Source organism: Aotus nancymaae, unplaced genomic scaffold (genome assembly GCF_030222135.1).
Source record: "Aotus nancymaae isolate 86718 unplaced genomic scaffold, 86718_ANA_hifiasm-v0.15.2.pri h1tg000161l, whole genome shotgun sequence".
In the NCBI taxonomy this organism is placed as follows: domain Eukaryota; kingdom Metazoa; phylum Chordata; class Mammalia; order Primates; family Aotidae; genus Aotus; species Aotus nancymaae.
In genome coordinates, this window is record NW_026988576.1 from 558,444 (window position 1) to 583,182 (window position 24,739).

Here is a 24,739-nt window from a genome sequence, read left to right on the forward strand (position 1 = left end):
TGATATTTGAATTGTTTTTTCTCCAACTGAACTTCTCTTGCACCTGACTTCAGAAACAGTCTCTAATTTTGCTGTAGGAGCAATATATTGCCGTTCTCTGCCTAATGAAAGCAGTTAATAATGATTAATGCCGAAGAGTGTGTGTTCAGAGGGAGGAACAGAGCTGCTGGACAGTATCCACCTTTGATGGATGTGTTTCCATTGGCTTTGACCCTCCACTGTTTCTTTGCATCTGCAATGGCGTGAACTGCAAGCACCACTTTGAGGACGGCATGCTGCTTGTTGTCGTCCACCAGTTTCCCACATATTCGACCATGCCTCCGAGTTTCTCTACGAATAAAGCTCTTTTACAGTAATTGGTGCTTCCTTTCAAGAGCCACTAGGTGTTAATTATTTTACCTTGTTGTATTTCAGCAAAACAAAATATCATTCTTAATGTGAAAAAGCCTAAAAATATATGAAGATTGCAAATTACATAAAAGAATGGTCAAAGAACCTTAAGAAATAACTTATCCAATGATTTAAAAAAAGTAATTAAAAATATATATGTAAAAGTTCCATTAAATTGGAAATATGAACCTTTTTTACATATAAATTGGAAGGATGTTTTTAGTGACATTCAGGCTTGATAAGAATTCACCATGAATAACATGGACATAATATTTCTGTGTAGTAGTTGGCCAGTGTGAATTAAAGAGCCTTAAAAATCTATACCCTTTGCCCAATAGTTTTATTTTGCAGTCTACCTCAGCAAATACTAAAAAATGCAAAGGAGTATATGTATGTGTGTGTGTGTGTGTATGTGTGTGTATACATATATATACATATATATACACTTTGAAATTTAATTTCTAATAGTGGGAAAAAGGAAAGCAACCTCAAAATCTAATAAGAGAATTAAATGGTTAAATAAAAAGAAGGCTGAACCACATTAAAGCAAAACAAAAGGAAAAATAACTTTTCAAAGGATATTGAAAGGCATGACATGTTCATGATATAATATGTAAAATAAGATTCAAAGAAACAAGAGAACTTCAGTGGGAGAAAAAAATTCAAAAATTCAAAAATAAGCTAAATCCTGAAGTTTTATAATATATATTGTATATAATCCATCGTGGATTATATACAATATATAGCATGTGTAATCCATTGATGAGAAATAATAGAAATTAAATAGGCCAAAAATGTAAAAGTAATAGACTCTGAGTGGTAGAATTATGTATTACTGTTGTTTCCTTCTCTTCCTTTATTTTCCAGTTTTACACAGTGAATCTATATTTATTCAGTCACTAAAATATGGTTAAATATGTTGGTTAGTTTGATGTTTATTATTTACTGAAATATTTGAAGCCAATTTCTAGGACAGATGAGAGCAGAAATGCCACATAATTATGAGAATAGATTTTTAGGCTTCTGTTTACCACAATTATAAAAATTAACCTTAAGCAAGTAATTCAGTAGTAATAGAAATAGTTATCCAAATTAATATCTTTCATTTTCAGAATCATCTATGATGAGAAAACATTTGTCTAAAATTCATTTATAATACAAGATTTTAATTGAAAAAATTTACTGTTAACACATTTTAAAGATTAATATGTGATTCAATTTCTTATTATGATGAAACAGTTTTAGTAGACCAATGCTGATGCCAAAGACAACAAGAAAATCTGTATTAAACACCAACAACAAAAAAAATCATTTGAATGAATGGGAATACTGGTAAGGCTGCCAGTGCTTGAGAAGCCCAGATCTCATAGGGACAGGAGCTAATTTGGGTGTACAATGCTTCCCTCTCAGACCATTTGCTGAATTTTACCCTGTGCAGGGAAAGAGGGTGAGAAGTTCAGCAGATAACTTGGATATAAGAAGAGAAGATGTTAGAACTTTCTGGGTTCTTACAGGGATGGAAGAAAACATAGAAGGTTGAGACTTTTAAAGCCACCAGCCCTTTGGGGTCATGACCCTGGAGACAAGGGAGGTGCAAAAAGTGAGCCAACTATTCCACTCTAGTATTTTTTTCCAAAACATTTGCCAATTCAAAAACAGTGAAAGATTAGAGACTAAGAAGCCAAGAAGAAAGTGATTAACAAAGTGATTAGAACTGGCTGGAGCCTTCGGATGCTTGGAAAACAAAAACTGAATTTCAAGATCCACGAAGGAGTGTGGACCTCATATTCTTACAGAAGGCTCAGGAAGTATTGGTGAATCAGAGAGATCAAACCTAGCAAAGATTCCCACCTACCTGGACTGAGCTACCAAGTCAGCTCAGTCACTGATTGGACTTGAGAGATCTACCCCTAATTTTGATGACTGCCAGAGAATAGGATAAATTATTTTAGAAGAATTGTTACACTATTCAGAGTTTATACAGTGTCCTACGTTCAATAAAAATATGTCCAAACAAAACAAATAGACAACAAACTAGGGCTATTAGGAAATACAGATAATAAAAACAGACAAGTGAGACAGATATTGGAATTATCAAATATATGTGATCTATGTTTTAGGAAAGAGAAGACAAGATGTAGAATTCAAAAGATATTTAGAATCAATAAAAGAATGCAGTAACTAACACTGAGAACTAAAGTAGTAGGTTTAACACAGATTGGGCATAATAGAAGAGAGGATCAGTCAAAATGAATAAAATATAGACATTTAATGATGAAATATTTAAAGCTTTCTACCAGTGATTGAGAACGAGGCAAGGATGCCTGATAGCACCACTTCTATTCATCATTGTTTTGGTGAACTTAGTACATAAAGGCAGGAAAATTCTAAAAAGACATAACAAATGGAAGGGAAGAAATAAACTATTGCTCACCAAGGACATAAAGTAATTTCTGGCAAGGCATTAAAATTATTAAAGTTCATAGAAAATAAGAATGTAAGAAAAAATTAGTTGTTTAACTATCCTAGCAACAACACTAGACATAAGAGTATATTCTGCATAATTCCAATTACAAAATTTCGAACACTGATGTATAGTAATAGAAGCTAAGTTGGTGGTTGAGTTGGTGGGGGACAGAAGAGGAAATCCGGGGGTGTTAGTAACATTTTTTTTCACTTGGGCGTTAAACTGATCTGTTCTCTTTATGACAATTCATTGAGTCATGAATTCATGATTTGTGCATATCTGTATATATATGCCTGATAAGTGCTATTAAGATTGACATACTAGGAATATGAGACATCTACATAAGATTTTTAAGAGTGGTAACAAGAGCCATAATAAAAATTATGATTAACACACTTTTATTCTTAATAAAGAGGAGTATACATATGAATCAAGAAATTAGTAATTTTAGTTTTAGAGTCTTGTTAGCTTTTAAACATCTGCTCAATTTTGTGGTTCACAGATATTCAATTTTTATTGAAATTTAAATGTGAAAACACATCTGTTTCTCTGATTCATATTTTTATGGTCAAGTCTGAAATGAGACAGTTGTGAACTGAGAAATCATTCAAAACACAAGGGATGTGTCTTCTTATTATTTATGAGGAGGAAGTACAATAAAGTCCTGAAATCAGCAACTCGCACTGGTGGCTTATTTACATAAGAAATTATATTAAATATTTCCTTTTCTACTTGTGGATTTCTGTCTTTCTCAATTAGACTATAAGGTCAATGTAGGTAGAGCTCCTAAATAAGTAATTTAAAAAATGAAAGTGTGAATAGCAGAACTATCTTTTGAATTAGAAAGAGATTTTTAAAAATATTGTTAAGGTAATGGACCTGCAGATGATATTTCTTATGGAAATCTATACTTGTTTAGATATTTTTTCCAGTCCAATGAGGTAATGTCTGACCCCTGAGATGCTTCTGCCAAAACTTTAGCAAGGACCGTCATCCCTCCCAAATTGTATTGCCCAGGAGCCTCTCAGCTGCTCTTACTGAGCAGCTTATTACTCACCTTGTACACTTTGATTTATGTGTTCACCACACTACTGTCAAGGTAATCTGGCCAAAATTTGATTTTCTAATTTTTCAGCTTAAGGTTTATTAAGGCTTTAGGACATGTCTATATTCCTTTCCTCTCCCATATCCTCTTAGTTTAACTTCATACCTTAGTGAAAGTGTCACCTTTTTCAAGAAGCTCTTAGGGCTGGAATCAGATATCTGTGATCTAGTTACATTTCTCACATTCTTATTTCCTTCTGTTATAACGTGTAGGATTATTTATGTGCTCTGCCCAATAAAGTGTAAGACATCTGAGAAGGGGTGAGAGTAAGAATGAAAGCAAAAGTGAGACTGAGAGAGACAATTAGCTGTTTATTCTAAAAATGCATTGTCCTGTTAATGCTCCTGAATACTATTGGGTCTCAACTTTCTCATCAGATCCTCAAATGCCCAAAAACTTTTTGATTAAAGTAAATATAATTGTTGCCCTGAACCATGGTTTTATATTTTGTCAGATATATACTAATAGCATTAGGAGATGTGCTTTACTTTCTTTCTTTTGGGGAAAATATTAGGTTAGTTTGTGTTTAAATGAACTAGCTGGTTTGTAAATGTGTTTGTAAGGAGATGAAATACATTTATTTTTTCTTGTACCTTATGGTAAATACTTGAATGTTTGTATTATATACTTTCCTAGTACCTTCCTTTGATTGAGAATAATTTTTATATCATGACCCTTATTTAATTTTGAAAAACATGAATATATTTATGGTAATTGAAAGTATTAATTACTTTTCTTTGGCATTTGTTCAAAATAAAAAATAAGCATCACTAGTTATTTAAAATGTAAATTTTAAGAAATACAAATATTGGATCAAGTTCTAGTTCCCCATCTGCTGGCCAGGTGACTTCTTTTTTTTTTTAATCAACTTCTTTTAAATTTCCAGGGTACATGTGCGGGATATGCAGGTTTTTTACATAGGAAAACGTGCCACGGCGCGGTGGTTTGCTGCACAGATCCACCCACCACCTAGGTATTAAGCCCAGCACCCATTAGCTGTTCTTCCTGATGATCTTTTTCCTCCCATGGCCCCCATTTGGCAGGCCCCAGTGTGTGTTTCCACCCCCACCCCATGCGTCCATGTGTTCTCATTGTTCAACTCCCACTTATAAGTGAGAACATGCAGTGTTTGGTTTTCTGTTCCTGCCTTAGTTTGCTGAGGATTATGGATTCTAGCTCCACCCATGTTCCTGCAAAGGACATAATCTCATTCCTTTTTATGGTTGTATAGTATTCCATGGTGTATATGTACCACATTTTTTAATCTAGTCTATCATTGATAGGCATTTGGATTGATTCCATGTCTTTGCTATTGTGAATAGTCCTACAATGGACATAAACATTCATTTATCTTTATAGTAGAAGAATTTAGGTGTATACCCAGTAATGAAATTGCTGGGTCAAATGGTATTAATCCTTCTAGATCTTTAAGGAATTGCCACACTCTTCCACAATTGTTGAACTAATTTACACTCCCACCAACAGTGTCAAGTGTTCCTTTTCATCTCCAACCTCTCCAGCATCTGTTGTTTCTTGACTTTTTAATGGCTGTTCTGACTGGTGCAAGATGGTATCTCATTGTGGTTTTAATTTGCATTTCTCTAATGATCAGTGATATTGAGCTTTTTTTCATGTTTCTTGGCCCCATGAATGTCTTATTTTGAGAAATGTCTGTTTATATCCTTTGCCCACTTTTCAATGGTAATGTTTTTTTCTTACAAATTTGTTTAAGTTCCTTGTAGACTCTGGATATTAGACCTTTGTCAGATGGATAGAATGCAAAAATTTTCTCCCATTCTGTATGTTGTGTGTTCAGTGTGATGATAGTCTCTTTAGTAGTGCAGAGCTCTTTAGTGTAATTAGATCTTATTCATCAATTTTGCTTTTGTTACAATTGCTTTTGATATTTTTGTCATGAAATCTTTGCCTGGGCCTATGTCCTGAATGGTATCACCTAGATTTTCTTCTAGGGTTTTTATAGTTTTGGGTTTTACATTGAAGTCTTTAATTCATCCCGAGTTAATTTTTGTATAAGATGTAAGGAAGGGGTTCAGTTTCCATTTCTGCATATGGCTAGCCAATTGTCCCAGCACCATTTATTAGATAAGGAATTATTTCCCCATTGCTTGTTTTTGTCAGGTTTGTCAAAGATCAAATGTTTATAGGAGTGCAGTCTTATTTCAGAGTTCTCTATTCTCTTTCATTGGTCTATGTGTCTGTTTTTGTACCAATGACATGTGTTTTGGTTACTATGTGACTTTTTAAAAAATTGATTGATTGATTGATTGAGACAGGATATCACTCTGTCATTCAGGCTATACTTGATCTTAGCCAAAAGGCCAAGAAGTGATGTCACCCAGGCTAGAGTGCCGTGGTGCATTCATGGCTCACTGCCGCCTCAAACTCATGGACTCAAGAGATCCTCCTGCCTCAGCCTCCAGAGTATCTGGGCCTACAGATGCATGCCACCACATCTAGTTAATTTTTTAAAAATTTTTGCTGTGACAGGGTAGCTATGTGACCTTAAGTAAGTTACCTAAACCCTCTAAGTCCATGTGCCTCATCTGAAAAATTAATAAAAACATACTAAATATTGTATGGGGTCATGGTGGAGAAGAATCAAATGGTGGACATGCAATATTTAGTATAATGCCAGGAAACTGGTTGACTGGTCATAGTCACACAGATGCTTTGGAGCAGGCCTATTTCTTGCATACCTGTAGTTTTAAGACATTTTCAGAAGTCCCAGACTTCGAACCCATATGTGGAAAATCCAAATTTTTTTGTCTAAGAAGAATGAAGGTATCAATGAATATCTATTCCCTTACCAGTGCTTTGTTACAATTATTTAAACCTACCAACCTCTACATGGGGAAGACTGGAAAAAGGTTCCAGAAGTGTTTCCTCAAAAACACCAAAATGCGTAAGAAAGAAACAGATATACCAAAGTTACCTCAATATAGTGACCATCACAGAATAAGAAACTTCAGCTATTGACTAACTGAAGCCAGTATCATGATGGAAAAGTCCGTTACTAGTGTTGAGGTGAAGAAGATCGATCATATAAGAGATACTTCTGAATTTAGGTGAATATTGGGATGTCACTGACTTTATCAGATTTGTTATAATTAAGAGTAAGAAGGAAGAAAACTGGAACTCTGGGATCATGAAAAGAGTTCAGAATAAATGGGAAAAGTAAATGCAGCACTAAAAATATGACCAAAATCAATCAACATGTCAGTCAACAAATATATGTTAGATACATATATGAAATACATTGATGCTCAAAATAGAATCTTTGACTTTAAGTAGCATACATTTTAATTAGTAAGGAGAGGGCTCCAAAAACATGTAAATAGGCAGCAAGACAATACATGGTTTTGGCAAGTGCTATGATGAACTGTGGCAACACAATAAGGAATACAGGTGGTAGAGAGGGCTTCTTAAGATGAAGTATGTGTTGAGAAATAAATGACAAGACAGTGATCAAAATTTGGGGGGAATGTTTTACAAGTAAAAGTAATCTCAAATACAAAAATGCCAAGTTTGCAGACTTCAGGGATGAAAAGGATAACTGTGTTCAGATGATCATAACTGAGGCTGAGGAACAGAGAGAGATGAGTTTACATCTTGTTTGAGACAGACCATGTAGGGCCCTGAAGTCCAAGTTTGGATTTTATTCTAAATTAATAAAGGCCATTGGAAGATTTTTAGAAGAGGAAGGTGACATACTTTTCTTTCCTTCGAGAAACCCCTCTGGCTGCTGTGTGGTGGGTGCCTCTGGATACCAAAGGTGGGGACAAGGGCCAACTGAGCAACGTAACAGGAGTTCAGGTAGAAGATGATGGGAGCGGTGGAAATGGTATCATAATTTGCATTTGAGATTTGGAATATGAGTGAAAGAGAGGAATCCTGATCATTTTTGATCTTAGTTACTAGGTGAAGAGTCATGTCGTTAACAGAGAAACAGAAAGCCTTGAGGAGCTGATTTGATGGCGGTGTGGGCAAATCAGTGGTTCTCTTTTGGTCATGTTACATTTGAGGTGCTTATGATACAAAGTGAGAAGTTCAATACACATGTCTGAAAGTCACAAGAGAAGTCTGAGTTAGATACATAGATGTGACATCTTCAGAATGCAGATTGTTGTAAAGCTCTGTGGGCCTGGATGCAACCACCCAGGGAGAAAGTCTACAAAGTTATGGGAATGGCTGGGAACAAAGCAACTTTTCTAAGTCTGGGAGGAGAGACCTGGAAACCAAGACGAAAGGGTGAAAGCAGTGCTGAGGAACAGGCAGATTTCAGTTACAGCAAGAAGATTAAAGCAATGTTCGGAGAAGAAGGCGTATGGATATAGATAACCTTGCTGATGACAGATTAAGTTTCACAGACATCAGGAAAGGAGTGAAGAGGAGAAGGGGCATGAGGAATAGCGCAGAATAGTGACGCAGTTCCTTTTGGTGGTGTGCGGTCTGGAGACTTGGATTTCTGAAAATGACTGAGGTGAAAGTGATGCAAGAAATGACACACTTGCTGAAAAGCAAAGTGTGCCATGAAGGCGGGGATCTTGGCAAAGAGGAGAATGAATTCATGAAAGCACCCTGCCCTTGAAATCTCACTGCACTGCTAGATTGAAACTAGACTGATGGCACAGAATGAGTGTTTTGTTTTATCTTATCTTTCTATTTTCTTATGTGGGAGGAGTAGACATATTGCAAAAAGCAATTTGCAGACATGCACATTTAAATGTTCTGAAATGCGAGGTGATAGACAAGATAAATTTAGTCAAATTTATGCATTAATAATTTATTTTCAGAAAATGCAAATCTCCGTTGTAGTTATTTTCCTATTTCTACAAGTGTAATTAGAGCATCGATAACACAGGGGAACCACAGCAATGGGATTGAGAACAACCTGGTGTAAAGAAAAGAAGTATTGAAAATTTTAAGTTCCTCTCTCCTATGCTTTCTAGTATTTCTGTTTGTAAACCCAATTTTCACTTCCCCTTTCTATGAAGCTAATGCTACATCTTACTGCTTTGCATTTAAAACATCCACTCTTACTGCCAACATTCATGTACTTCTCCATGTTAAATCGGGTTGTCACAGATCTCTGATGTGCCGTGTGGTGGTACCTGAGCTGATTGAGTGGAGGCAGCTCTTATGATGCTGGCCATTCCCACGAGTAATCATTGGCAAAGCCTGAAGAGATGCTATGGAAGCCTTAAAAGAGTCCAACTCTGTGAAATATTTGAAGAGATTTATTCTAAGCCAAATATGAGTGACCATGGCCCATGACACAGCCCTCAGGAGATCCTGGGAACATGTGTCCAAGGTACAGCTTGGTTTTACTTATTTTAGGAAGGCATGAGACATCAATCAAATACATTTAAGAAATATATTGGTTTGGTTCAGAAAGGTGGGACAACTCAAAGCAGGGGCCGGGAGGGGGGCTTTCATGCTAAAGGTAAATTTAAACATTTTCTGGTGACCATTGGTTGAGTTTGTCTAAAGTCTTGAATAAATAGAAAGGAAATGAAGGAAATGTTCGGATTAAGATAAAAGATTGTGGAGACCAATGTTCTTTTGAAGTTTTATAGTAGCTGCCTTTAGAGACAAAAGATGCCAAAGGTTTCCTATTCAGATCTTTAAAAGGTACTCGACTTTTAGTTAATCTCTTCAGGATTGGGAGGACCTGGGAGAAAATGATCTAACTATGTTAAGAGATGCAGATTTTCCCTACAAAGAACAGCTTTGCGGGGCTACTTTAAGATACAGCACAGAAACATGTTTTGGGGTAAAATATTTTTATTTTCTTCCTTGTTTTGTAATGTTGTACCAGAGTCAGATTGGAAAGTAAGCCATGATATATAGGGTTAAATAAAACCCATCTGATGAGAATTTATGGTTTGGCGGGCATGACTTTTTAGAACACTTAAACAGAAACTTGAGCAAGATTAAAAAAAAAATCAGAGCTTAGTCCTTAATATCCAGAGAATGTGATGCATGTTCATAAAAAGATATATAAGGACCACCCACTTAACACTCTACTCTTTCAAAATCATATTCTAATTTGTTTGTAATAGGTGGCAATATTTTTCTTTCATTTGTGGATAACTAATCCTCACCTTTATCAAACATGTCTTTCAAGAGTGTGCAGTACATCAGTTGCTGCTCCAAGTCTACACCATTTATCTTTGCATCCTTCTCATTCACTTATTTCCCTTTTAATCAATAAAATACATCTTGAATATATATTCAGGCTCCTTTTTAGTCAAATAGTGTTGTTTTAGTTAATTTGACTGTGTTCCCAGTACTGCTTCTATAGAAGGTGAGCCCAAATGCAGAGAGGAAAGTGGTGTGACTTGGCCTTAAACATAATGAAGCTTATACAATGTGCATTGTGTCTTAAGTTTGAATATGAATATAATTACTACACGTGTTATATTAAATCAATGAACTTTTATTATGCTTAGCCCAGTGTATCATCAGTTTTTAATTCAAGTTGTAGAAAAATTTATTTTGCTTCTTGATAAAATGATTTATTCATATTTTGTTCAACTTTATTGTTTTAAGCTTTTATCAAACATGTTACCTCTGTACTCAATGGTGCTATGCGAGCTCTAGATAAGTGGTCTGATGGTAACACATATATGGAGAGTAAAATTCCACCTGACTACTCAAGTGCCCGTCACACACTTTTTTTAAATAGCCATTTTGATACATTCTTAGTCCCATTCTACATTTTATACAGGTCCCATTCTTTGATTTTGGTTTGTTTTATTACATTTGACTCTCCTTACAAATTAGCTAACTATGCCCAAACTCTAATGATGTTGTTAATAGATTTTTTTTATGTTGGTTCCCTCCACTTTATTGTTTTTTTTTTTAAATTTTTTTTAATGGTACTTTAGGTTCTCAGGTACGTGTGCAGATCATTCGGGATTGTTGCATAGGTACGTACATGGCAATGTGGTTTGTTTGCCTCCATCCTGCATCACCTATATCTGGCATTTCTCCCCATGTCATCCCTCTGGAACCTCCCCACCCCTCCGCTGTCCCTCCCCTGGTCCCCCACAACAGACCCCAGTGTGTGATGCTCCCCTCCCTGTGTCCATGTGTTCTCATTGTTCAACACCCACTTATGAGTGAGAACATGAGGTGTTTGATTTTCTGTTCCTGTGTCAGTTTGCTGAGAATGATGGTTTCCAGATTCATTCATGTCCCTACAAAGGACACGAACTCATCCTTTTTTATGGCTGCATAGTATTCCATGGTATATATGTACCACATTTTCCTTGTCCAGTCTATCATTGATGGGCATTTGGGTTGGTTCCAGGTCTTTGCTATTGTAATCAGTGCTACAGTGAACATAAGTGTGCATGTGTCCTTATAATAGAATGATTTATGATCCTTTGGGTATATCCCCAGTAATGGGATTGCTGGGTCAAATGGAATTTCTATATGTAGGCCCTTGAGGAAGATTCACACTGTCTTCCACAATGGTTGAACTAATTTACACTCTCACCAACAGTGTAAAAGTGTTCCTATTTTTCCACATCCTCTCCAGCATCTATTGTCTCCAGATTAATGATCACCATTCTAACTGGTGTGAGATGATATCTCAATGTAGTTTTGATTTGCATTTCTCTAATGACCAGTGGTGATGAGAATATTTTCTTATGTTTCTTGGCCTCATATATGTCTTCTGTTGAAAAGTGTCTGTTCATATCCTTTGCCCACTTTTGGATGGGTTTGTTTTTTTCTCGTAAATCTGTTTTAGTTCTTTGTAGATTCTGGATATTCGCCCTTTGTCAGATAGGTAGATTGCAAAAATTTTCCCATTCTGTTTGTTGCCAGTTCACTCTAATGATTGTTTCTTTTGCTGTGCAGAAGTTCCGGAGTTTAATTAGATCCCATTTGTCTATTTTGGCTTTTGTTGCCAATGCTTTTGGTGATTTAGTCATCAAGTCCTTGCCTATGCCTATGTCCTGAATGGTTTTGCCCAGGTTTTCTTTTAGAGTTTTTATGGTGTTAGGTTTTGTGTTTAAGTCTTTAATCCATCCGGATTTAATTTTAGTGTAAGGTGTCCGGAAGGGGTCCAGTTTCTGCTTTCTGCACATGGCTAGCCAGTTTTCCCAATACCATTTATTAAACAGGGAATCTTTTCCCTGTTGCTTGTTTTTGTCCAGTTTGTCAAAGATCAGATAGTTGCAGATGTGTGGCGTTGCCTCTGAGACCTCTGTTCTGTTCCATTGGTGTATGTCTCTGTTTTGGTACCAGTACCATGCTGTTTTGATTACTGTAGACTTTTTTTTTAATCCTTTATTACAAGTCACACTCTTATAGAAGTATATGTGGACTTACATGAAAAAATCAATGTATTCAAGAATAAAAAACACAGCACATAAAGTAGTATATGCATCCCAGTGTTTGGGCCAGAGACTGTGGGCACCCAAGAAAAAGCTCTTCTAAAACGACCTGGCTGGGGCAGGTCAGGTATGAATAGTTCCGGGCCTCAGGCACAGTGTGGGGGCCTCCTGCCTCCTCCACGTCCCTGTGGGAGGGGACAGCACCAGCTTCTGGAGCCTCCTGACCAGCGGCGGATCCCAGGTGGTCCTGAGCCTGGTGCCAGGCAGAACCCGTCGGGCAGGGCCATATCTGGCCCTCTGGGGATGGCAGTGATGAAATACCCCAGAAACGTGGGCTTCAGGGCTGGCCACAGTGTACCCTCAGAGGCCTTCTGCTTAGTCGGCCTTTTTCTGGAAGATCTCGCTCAGAATCACCCACACAGGGGAGTCCGTCTGGATGGAGAGGCGCAGAGCTTCCAGAGGGCCGAAGGCTGGGTCCACCTCTCCTTCTGCCACTCCCTTGTAGAAGGAGCCGATCTGGAGGTAGCCGTCGGGGCTCCGAGGGTACCGGAGGGTGGCGGTGAGGCCCTCCTGCAGGGCCTCCTTGTCCGACTGAGGGTTATCAAAGGGCAGCACCTCCACAGGTGTGTTGAAGAGTTTGTCCTCTGGGTGCTCAATGTTTCCACTGCGGAAGAAAAACCGCTGCAGTCGCAAGGGCTGGAAGAAGCGGCAGCGGATGAAGTTCCCCGCGGCGAGGGTGAAGGCCCAGAAGAAGTCCTCGCGCAGGTAGGCTTTCTCCAGGGTGAAGTGCTGGTATGTCTTCAGGCTTGTGCTCACCTCTGCTGTTGGGTTCACATGCTCCTTCCACAGTGCCCGCTTTCCAAAGTCCTTCTCCTTCAGTTTCTGGATCTTGCCAGCCAATGAGTAGTGAGTACCCACGTGCTGGAAGAGGGACGGCTTGAAGCGGATCCGCAGGTTGGCTTTCTGCCAGTCACAGTGCTTCGCATCCTTCTCGGGGCTGCAGACTTTCACCCACAGAATATGGCCCAGGGGCCAGTCGATGGACTTGTCTCGGTATAACATGAGGATGAACTCTACAGTCAAGCTCAGGTCTAACGACTTGAACATCTTCCCAATGAAGCCCAGCTGGGAGAACTCCAGGATCATCCAGTCCTCTGAAGGCTGCTGCAGGGCGAAGTTCTTCATGGTGCTCAGGTAATTGGGCTTGTCCTCCAGCTGCACGTAGTAGATGCCTTCGGACTGCACGTACATCACAAGGAAGCAGTAATGGAGGTTCTGTTTGGTCCTCCACCTGACTCTCTCCTTGGGGTCCCCAAAGGACTCTCGGAGGCGGGAGAAGTCAGGGTAGAAGTGGGAAGAGGGTGAGATGAACTCCAGGAGCCCGGAATGGATCTCGGTGGGGAACAAGGCCTTGATGTTCTCTGTCACTGCCGAAGTGTACTGTGGGTCAGTCTGAGCAATCAGCACCACAGTGACTGAGTCCTCCTTCTCCTGTGGGCTCAGCTCAGAGATGAGCCAGGCAGAGTGTCACTCAGATACGAATGCACCTCGTGCCGCACGCTCGGGATGCCTATCACCACCGACACTCCGGTGCGGCCCTGTCCCACGCGCACCGCGGGCTGCAGACTGCTCTCCTTGGCCAGCAGGTGTGGTTGGTGGTGGAAGACAGTGGGCAGGTGTAGCACCTACCGGTGCGAGCCGTTCCAGGGCTTCAATCGGAGATCCTCTGTTAGGCGGCCCCAGGTGCAATTGCCCTCTCCCTCTCGCAGCACCTGCCTCTCCGAAACGGCGCTCTTGATCTCATCCAGCACCAGGTTGAGCTCCTTGGAGCGCTTGAGGCTCTCCTGCTCAGCTGCGTGCAACCGATCTTGCAGCTCCAGGAACTCCCGCTGGTTAACGTCCACGACGTCGCCTTTCTGGCCGTCGAGCTCCGCGTACCAGGACAGCTAGAGGAAGGCGCACAGGCAGAAGAGCAGCAGCGTCAGAAAGGTGCCATTGCGGAGCCTCATCTCTGGTGCGCGGCTTGAAGTCAGGTAGTGTGATGCCTCCGTCTTTGTTCTTTTTGCTTAGGATTGTCTTGGCTATGCAGGCTCTTTTGGTTCCATATGAAGTTTAAAGTGGTTTTTTCCAGTTCTGTGAAGAAGGTCATTGGTAGCTTGATGGTGATAGCGTTGAATCTATAAATTACTTTGGGCAGTATGGCCATTTTCATGATATTGATTCTTCCTATCTATGAGCATGGAATATTTCTACATTTGTGTCCTCTCTTATTTTCTTGAGCAGTGGTTTGTAGTTCTCCTTGAAGAGGTCCTTGACATCCTTTGTTGGTTGTATTCCTAGGTATTTTATTCTCTTTGAAGCAGTTGTGAATTGAATGGGAATTCACTCATGATTTGGCTCTCTGTTAGTCTGTTAATGGTGTGTAGGAATGCCTGTGATTTCTGCACATTGATTTTGTTTTTTAAAGTTACAGAATATTTTGAGATTGGGTTTCTTCTTGTTGAAACTGGACTTCACACTGGAGGGTAATATTCCCCCCATGGGGTTATCAGTATGCATAGACTCTACTGATTTACATTTTGAACACTCTACATGTTCTGTAAAATACCTAGAACACTGCACACGTGGATGAATATTAATGATTGTCTCTACAAGTAGTAAAGCAAGGAACAAATGACCTCTCTTTAATAATCTAGCATCACAGCAGTCCTGAATGAAGCAGGCAGAACTAGGATCCCCTGCCCTTACAGCTCTTCTTATCTCTTGAGTAGCACCCAAGACAAAGAAGCCCATTTGGGAGAGTTCAGAGCAATTTTTAAAGACTTCTGTAGAAAGATGGATGTTTTTAACCTGAAAATGGTCTACTTACTGATTTAAGTGACTACATCTACATTCTCTCTCCACTAGGAAAGAATGGCCAATTAGTTATCCATTATTTCATTTATGGATAACTAATCTTCACCTTTATCAAACATGTCTTTCAAGAGTATGTAATACATCAATTGCAGCTCCAAGTCTACATCATCTATTTTTGCATCCTCCTTATTCACTTATTTCCCTTTTTATCAATAAAATACATCTTAAATATATATTCAGGCTCATTTTTAGTCAAATGGTGTTGTTTTAGTTAACCAGACACTGTACCAGAGTCTTAAGCTTAAAGTAAATTAATCAACCTTTGAAATTCTGTCAGTAGAAAGAATTCAATTCTGTACTTTGTCTGGTACCAGATATATATACTCCTTTTAAGAAATAATACCATGTTTTGAGGTGAAGTCCAACCGCAATTTAAGTCATGAAAAAGGCTGCTGGGAGAATGATCTTAATTAAAATAAATCAGGGTCAAAGTGTTTCTAACTAAAATATTTGTTATAATTTTAGGTGAAATAATATTGCATTGTTTATTCATATCTGGAAAAATAGATGTAGTTAAGATACTAGAAGAAAATCAATTGAAACATTAACAATATTTGTTCCTAAAGCTATGTATAATAAGGAATGTTCTGCCTTCTACTTACGTATTTAAAAAAAATTAAAGTTATCATGTATTGCTTTAATATTATGACTGCTTTGATAATATTTTTAAAATCAGTTAAATTATTATCTAAATGTAAAAGGTACTCAGTGATTTTAGGGCATATACATGTATGTGCATATCTGTCATAGTTTATATTAAAATTTTGAATGGGGAATTAGGGAAGTTATTTTTTAAACTGGGATAATAAATTTTAAAAATGTGTAGCGGATGGGAGTCTCAGGTAGTGTCATAAAAGTGCTAATGACCTGTCACAAGCATTGAATGAAAGATGCAATGGAGCAGCTTAAATTAAAAAATATGAGGAACTTGGTGCTAAACCATTCGCAACCTGCTTGTGGGTTGGGGTTTCCCAAGTAGCAGAGCATCTCCCTCACCAGCATCTATTGAAAGTTAGCTTTAAAAAATTAACATTCATAAACAATAAGTCAAAATCTTTAATAAAAAATATACATATATCAAACAAACTTTGACACCATTTTAGATCCATCAATATTTGTTAGATTACAGCACTACCAAGTTTCTATCTTAAACATTATAGTGACCCCTAATCAGGCCTTAGAGTGGTGATTAATTACAGAGGCTGAGGGAGTGACAGGTGGTGCTTCTTAGAGGAGGTGAAAATAAGTCTTAAAAGATGAAAAGTAAATTTTGATGAGGTAATTTTTAAGTAACCATGTATATGTGCATAGGTGTGTATGTATATGTGTAAGAAGGCAGATGCCAATGTGTTTGGACCTCTAGGGAAGGGAAGGGTAAGCAAATGATAAATGCAACTCAGCCTCAGATGAGCTCGATCACTGACTGGGTAATCAGCCCTCATTTATTTCTGGGTTCCTCAATAGCAGCACTACTAACGTTTTAGACCAAATAATTATTTGCTGTGGAGACCGTTCTTCTGTGCATTGTAGGGTGTTTAGGAGAATTCTTGACCTCCACCCTTTAGGTGCTAGTAACACTGTAACCACTTTATTGGTTCTTCCTGCCTACCGGACAAAGTCAATTCATGGAGACCATAGCATTGCAGTAAGGAAAGAATTTAATAATGAAGAATTATTATAAATAAAGAATTTAATAATAATTCACAGTTATAACTCAAATGAAACTCCTCGAAGGCTCAGAGGTTAGGGTTTTTTTTCGAAGATAGTTGTTTGGTGGGTAGGGGCCCAGGGAGTGGAGAGTGCTGATTGGTTGGGTCAGAGATGAAATCATAGGGAGCTAAAGCTGTTCTCTTGCTCAAGTTGGTTCCTGGGTAGGGGCCACAGGACTCAGGACTGGTTGGCAAACACTGGTGGGTCCATCCAGTTTTCAGAAATGCAAAATCCTGAAAAGACATCTCAAAAGGCCAACCTTAGGTTCTACAATAGTCATGATATCTGCAGGAGAAATGGAGAAGTTGCAAATCTTATGACCTCTGGAATAATGGCTGGTAATTATTTAACTATGTTTGCATCTTAGCAGAATTCAGGCCCCTCTCATCCCCCTAACCTGGTGGCCTTTCATTTGTTTTACAAGGGCAGTCTAGTTTTTGGGAAGGGCTATGATCATTTACACTATAAATTTCTTCCTAAGTTAACTTTGCTCATGCCCAAAAATGTGCGAAGACAGCCACCCTTGAGGCTAGAAGCAAGATGAACTCAACCATGTCAGGTTTTCTTACTTTCATAATTTTGTAAGTGCAGTTTTAGGACCTCTCTATTGTTATATCTAAAAATATCTCCAAACATTGCCAAATGCCTTTGCTGAAGGATTGCATTACTTTAAGCTCAGTAAGCTCTATAAGCTGGCATTTTGTGTGCAGGTGGTTGGGATGGGTGGGAGGTTGTCTGGGATTGAGAAACACAAAGCACTGCTTTATTTATTACCAAGAGGTGAATCATTCTGGGGGGCACACTTCATCTAGATGCTCCATAATCTTTTCCATACAACTTTTGACATTCAATCAAAGAAATATGAAACAGGACTAAGGAAACAACAACAGACAATAGAAGCAGATGCATAAATGACCCAGTTATTAGGAATTAACAGATACAGATACTTAAATAGCTATAACAAACATAGTAAAAAAAACGGCAAGATGAGTAATTGGACAACATCCAGTCTACAGTACAGATAACTCAAAGAATGTTGTTTTTGCTGGCTTTCACTCATGGTGGTTTGCTTCCTTGTGTGTGTATTTTTTGGTCTTTGGTTTTGAGCTTATCCTAAACTCTGGAATATCTTGAAACCTAAATTCAGGACACTTTTCTTCAATGAACATTTTTGTTCATTTTTGAGAAGAATATTACTAATTTTGCACATCTTCAGTCCTTATTCCGTGGTACCTACTAACCAGTTTATTACCTTACCTGAGTAAGCTGGTTAGTAGGTACCACTTACCTGAAGTGCTAATGTAGGATTTTATCCTCAGGACTCCTTTCATGTGAGTTTATGGTTTATTGCTCTTGCTTCAGCTTATAGTTCCAGTTTTTGGGTTTCCTGAAGGATTGCATTACTTCTATAAGCTCAGTAATAAACAACTGAAATGTGGTACAATAGATTATTTGGTCTTTGCATTGCTGGAAGCTAAAGCCCATATATTGTGTGTTTCATTGTAACATATCATGCTATTTCAGAATGTGACAAATACTAAAAGCTGACATTTAAGATCACATCACCCCCCAAATATTTTTTTTCAAAAGTAAAAATGAAGTGGAAGATAAACAAGAAACTTAGAATAATGCTAGGTTTAGAAAGTTTATTAATTATACTTACGAAAAAGCAGTTGTCATTTTCTGAACAGATAAAAATGAATCTGCAAATTAAAATTCCCAGTGGAATTAATGCAGTGACTCATTACATAATACATCATGGGCAAGCAATCTATCCTTTGTACTCTTAGGCAATCAGATGTATTTAAGCCTAAAATAATTCAAGACAAAAGTAATCCAGTTCTTCGAACAGTGCTTTTTACCTGACATAGAGTTTATCATTGTTTAAAGCATCAAATTGCTTAGGCATTCTTTGTTCTCTTTTATTGCCTTCATTTCATTGCCTGAACAGCTTTTGCAGTATGATGTTAACTATCGCTGTTTGCACTGATTGAATAGTCTATTTCTTTTGATAACATCAGGTGAAAGCAAAAGTCATTTCATGGCAATTTCCTGTTGCTTCAATGAGACACTGCTTTCCAAAAATGGCAAGAATGTTCTTGACAATTAGCATTTACATGTGATTTTAAATTTTTACTTTGTTTATATTCTTCCATATTCGCTCTTTTGATTTTATTGAAGATTTCAATGAGTGAAACGTAAGCACAGTTTAACTCATATAATGAGAGCCAAAGTAAATACTATTTATTCTATGTTTTTTATAGTCAGGGAGATATGAGGGCTTGCATGAGGACCTGCATATCAAATGCCTCTATTTTCTGATGTTTTTCCATTGCCAATATAGACATAATCACATTCATTTGGTTGTTCTTACTCTTCCAATAGCCTCCCTCCCTTTCTCTTTACTGTAATTGGAAGCATATTTCCCTATCTTCCTCCGTCTCCATCCCTCCCACTTTGATATTCTTATTAAAGTGGAATATTTCCTCCTATCTGGTAGAATGTGAGGAAAATGGGGCACCCTAATTTATTTGATTATCATTCAGTTTTTCTAGGTAACTAAGTTTGTCCTTGAAAGTTTCTGGTCTCTTATGGTTACGTTTTTAATTATCTTGGAATACTGAAAAAGATAGTCAATAATTTTTTTTTCATGTCTTCCCACAGTGTCTGAACTATTTCCATGACTTTTGGACTGTTCACTTTTGCCTTTGTGGAAAATATTCATTGGAATATCATTTGCAAATCTAATTTCCCTAGTTCTGGATCACTTATTCCCCCAGTAAATTCCATTATTTGGAACTGTACTTCTGTACTTAGCTTCTTTAGGAAAAAAAAAGATGATTTGAAGGGAACCACAAGCAGCTTGATTTCTTTCTGTGATGGAAGACCACAATTGTAATATTTAAATAGAGGTTGAATAAATGAGTATGATTTTTATGTCTGCATTACAGAGTAATAATAGTAAATGTCTTTGGGAATAAATGCAAATAATACCATGATAGTTGCTATCAAAGTCTAATAGATTATAAAATTTGACTGCACATATTTGGAACATTTAAGTAGAAAACAGGAATGGCAGTTACAACTGGTGTAGATTTATGAATCTCTATTTCTATTACAACTGAGACACTTTAGAGATCACTTTATCCAATCTCTTTGTGCAGAAAACAAGGAACTAAATCTGTGAGAAGCAAAAGTGGCTTATCCAGGCTAGATAATAAAACTGTCACCAAAATGGGTCTTCCAGCTGCCATCACAGTGCTTGGCCCGTATCAACCGTTGACTATTGTGTCAATTCTTACTTTCCTGTAAGAAGGCCTGGGTATATTGCACTCAGTCCACCCTTTCTTGTTCATATCCTTACAATAAACATGAAATTTGTATTTTATAATCCAAATTATTTTGAGGTCGTTTTCTTCATACGTTTCCCAATCAGAAGCAGATAAGATAGTGGTTGAGACAAAGGCATCCTGGGCATTAGTTATGTATTTAAATTCTCTAATTAATTGCCTCCAGGAAGGAAACAAGTGTGTACACTTTGCAATTTGTTTCTATTACTACAAATGTAAAATGAACATTACATTAAAACTTGATGGTAATTGAAGAAAACAATTTAAAAACCATGAACAAAAAAGAACACCACCAAATATTGTCTTTACTTGAACTACAATAATGTCCAAAGTGGCCTAAGGGAAAGAGACAGAGGAAATGCTGTTTAAAAATTTTTCTCTTTGTCTTTCTTGAGAAACAGCAGATTTATTGTCATAATAATTTTAAAATGTTCTTGAGGAGGTCAGCAGATAGAAAGTACATGCAGATCGAGTGTAATCATTATATCAAAAATTAACCACATGAACAATAAAATGGTAGTGTGGTAGCAGCCCTTTATCAAATTAATATTCTAAAGAGTGTTATTGGTGAAATACAAAGGCTTGAAAATAAGTGGACTGAACTAACTGAGCAGTTTTATGTGTTACATTTAAAACTGGATTCCAGGAAGAATTTTTAGGAGGATAATTTAGAGCTTAACATTTCTATTCACCTAATATAAAGTTATAGAATGTCAAATCAGAAAGCATCATTCAATTAGTCCATTTACACTGACATAATATATGGGACCTCCATAATAAATAATACTAAAAATGTATTATTTTGGGAAATATTGAATCACATTATTTACAAGTTACCTGAGAGATCTCTAATAATTGTAAAGAGCAGCAATAACTTTCTGAAAAATTTTATATGCTCTTTCTTGTATAAATACTGTTTAATTCTACTTATTTTCATTTGTGTCTATAATGTAAGGTAAGGGTTAAAAATGCTGTTTGAATCTAATTGGGATATATGATTGATCCAGGATCAATTTATTTAAAAATAAACTTTTTTCACTGCACTGTAATATTAGCACATCATAAATCAAGTGACCGTATATGTGCGAATCTGTTTGTGATGTTTCTATTCTGTTTCATTTGCCTATTTGTCTGATCTTGCACCAGCAATAAATTCTTGTTTTTGTTGTTGTTGTTATTTGTTTGTTTTCTGAGATGGAGTCTCACTCTGTTGCCCAGGCTGGAGTGCAATGGCACTATCTCACACCATCGAGGCTCAATGTAACCTCCGCCTCCCGGGTTCAAGTGATTCTCCTGCCTCAGCCTCCCCAGTAGCTGGGATTACAGGTGCCCGCCACCACACCCAGCTAATTTTTGTATTTTTAGTAGAGACAGGGTTTCGCCAATTTGGCCAGGCAGGTTTTGAACTCCTGACATCAGGTGATCCACCTGCTTCAGCCTCCCAAAGTGCTGGAATAACAGGCGTGAGCCACCATGCCCGGCCACTACATTCTTAAATACTGTAGCTTTAGATTATGTCTTAAAATCTGATATTGAAATCTGTCTCCCTATTTTTTTTCTCAATAAGACTTTGGCTATTTGTATCCCTTTGCATTTATGTATAAATTTTAGAATAAACTTGTGAATTTTCTTAACATGAAACCTGTTGGGATTTTGATGAGGATGCATTAAATCTATAAATCAATTATCAGAGAATTGACAGCTTTGATACTCTAATCTATAGCCTTTTTTATATATTTTTAAATTCAATTATTTGCAGTTTTCTATACAGAGGTCTTTACATCTTTCATGAGTCTTCCTATTTTCTGTATTTGTTATAAATGATATGATTTAAAAAATTAATGTCTTAAATGTTTGTTGCTACTATATAAAAATATAACTATTTTTAAAATTATGAAGCACTTGTATCTAGGAACCTTGCTAAATTTACTTATTAATTATAATAGCTTATATGGAGCTTCTTTTGCATTTTTTACCCACATACTCATGTCATATGTGAATAATTACTGTGGCATTTCTTCCTTTCTGTACTATTTGTATTTCTTTTTCTTGCTTTAGGGCAATTAGCTATGGCTTCTGTATAATGTTAGTTAAGTATAGTGATCGTGAGCATGCTTGTCTTGCTCCCAATCTTGGAGAAAATGCTTTGTGAAAGCTATCAGAATCAAAATGGAATCACTTGTGTCAAACCCTGACAAAATAAGGTGGGAAATATGAAGGGAGGGTTCTTATGTAGGATTGCCTAATAACAGGAACAGTCACAAAAGACTGCCAAAACCACAGCCATACACACAAAAATATATATACTTATGTAAGGATATCTGCCCAGCAACTGCCTGCCCAACCTTGGACAGATGCCGACTTTGTTATTGATCCCTGTAGCCAAGGATTATTATCTCAAAATAACTTATGTAACCTCCTTAATTTACCTTCAAAAACCCTTGTCATTTTTTTTCCTCCCCTGAATACGTCCATAGTTTACTATCTTATGTTATTCCATGTTGTAAGGCCAACTGCCAGATAAACTTATTATCTTTGGAGAACGTCTGTCTGTCTGTCCATGATTATAACTGACATAATCTGGTGTTAAGAAATGGGACCCAAGTAAGCTCACCTGGAACCGCTGGGTAGCCCCTGGAAGCAAGCGCAATTATCAACTGAACCCTTTGCACGCTCTGCCTCCAGGTGTCACCTTTTCTGCCCTGGTGATTCTCCTCTTACATTCTTGGACTTCCTTCTTTTAGTAAGTTCTTTTGACTTTACTTGGGACTTCACCGGGCTATCAGATTGCCTTGAGTAGAAGATCTTTCATCCCTCTTAGAACTATGAGCCTGTCTTCTCTGGCAAGCTTCTTTTAATAGAAGGACAGGTGTCTCTCCGGAAAGTTCTTGGGTTTCTGCAGAACTTATATTATTTGTAAGGCATGTTTGTTTGTTTGTTTGTTTGTTTTCTGGTAAATTCACTTTTGTTTTTCACTGCATACTTGATTTAATATTTTGTTTCATCTGTACCACTGGCTTAAAATTTTTGTGAGCACAGATATTTCATTTTTGTTTGGTTACATGTGTCTACAAATGATTTAGCAATTTTGTTTTTCTCCCTCTTGTTTAGGAACATCTTTTGAAAGCAAGAATAGGTATTTTAAACAGTGGGTGTGGAATGGCAAATTGAAAGATATTACAGCAGTCACCACCATCTGTGAGGGACCTTAATAATAAGAATCTCAAAGTAAAAGTCTTCCATGTCAAGATAAACTGTTATGAACAGACAAGATCACCTCTAGAAGCTCAGTCAGTTTCAAGACAAATTCTATACAATGAAGGAAAATTGGTCACAGGTCAAACAATTAGAGCACAAGCTATCTGCCAAGTATATAAAAAAAGAAATCTTGTGCCACATACACCTGTGAAAGCAAAACGATTTGCCCAAATCCTTAAAATTCCTTGTCAGGGCTTTAGGATTTTCTGTTGCTCTCCAGAGATTAGTAAGAAACTGAATGAGATTCAGAAATTCTAAGGCATGCCAAAATCTCAGATTGCTATACATTCAAAATTTATGGCCCATTCACATGAACATTTTTTTTTAAACTGATGGAAAAATTTCACCAAGAATAATGAATGGCCAATATGGAGATTATTTCAGCCTCCCAAGCCTGTTTTTCTAAGAAATGAATTTAAAAAGTGCAACTAGAGGGCTAACGTGTAGTCTTTTAAGCTAGGTTTCTATTTTTATCTCTGCCTCTGTTAAATCTACTAACTTTTTTGCCTATATTGGAATAGAAACTCACTGCTGCAATTATCCTTGAAACAAAAATAGGTCAAAGCCTGCTTGGAGATTATTTTTCTCATGGTATTCCAATGAAACATAAACACCAAGAAATTAATCCTTAGTTTAATTTAAGACTGGGGAAAAAAAAAGGAAAAGAAAGTAAAAGGGATTTATTTTTTTAAAACATTGCTAAAGAAACTGCTTTATCTAAAGTTTGGTGCACAGTTTTCAAAATATTACCTATCAGACAAATGAAAATCTTAAATTTAGTCATGTGAACAGTTCCCGTCGTGTCAGAAACTTAATTTGGATTCAATTGTCCTCTTATAAACTATTAAGTTTATATTACTATTTTACTGTCTCATGACTAAAATTTTTAAATGAAAGCTGTAAGATCTTTGTGTGTTTCTGTGTGTTTAGACATATATACATGTGTTATGTTGTAAGTTGTATATACATCATAAAATCTGGCATAGATGGCCAGAAATCCCTTATAGAATTCTTTTCAAGTTGGCTTAAAGATAAGATATGTAAATGACACTTAAAACTTAAAAAAAAAAAAAAAGATTTAATGCAAATACCTTTTAGTGCATGTGATTCAAATGAATCTTTGATAAATAAACTGGTTTTAAATTTGTTGATAAAATAAAACTTTGGTTCAGAA

General features: G+C 37.1%; 1 protein-coding gene and 1 pseudogene across 3 annotated transcripts in view; one reads left to right on the forward strand and one right to left on the reverse strand.

Annotated features, from left to right (window-relative positions):
- The window catches only part of ITGBL1 (integrin subunit beta like 1), a 277,370-nt gene that overhangs the window by 178,502 nt on the left and 74,129 nt on the right, over positions 1 to 24,739 (forward strand). The gene's annotated exons all lie outside the window — the stretch shown is intronic.
- LOC105709113 (alpha-1,3-mannosyl-glycoprotein 4-beta-N-acetylglucosaminyltransferase B-like) lies at positions 12,707 to 14,340 on the reverse strand (annotated as a pseudogene).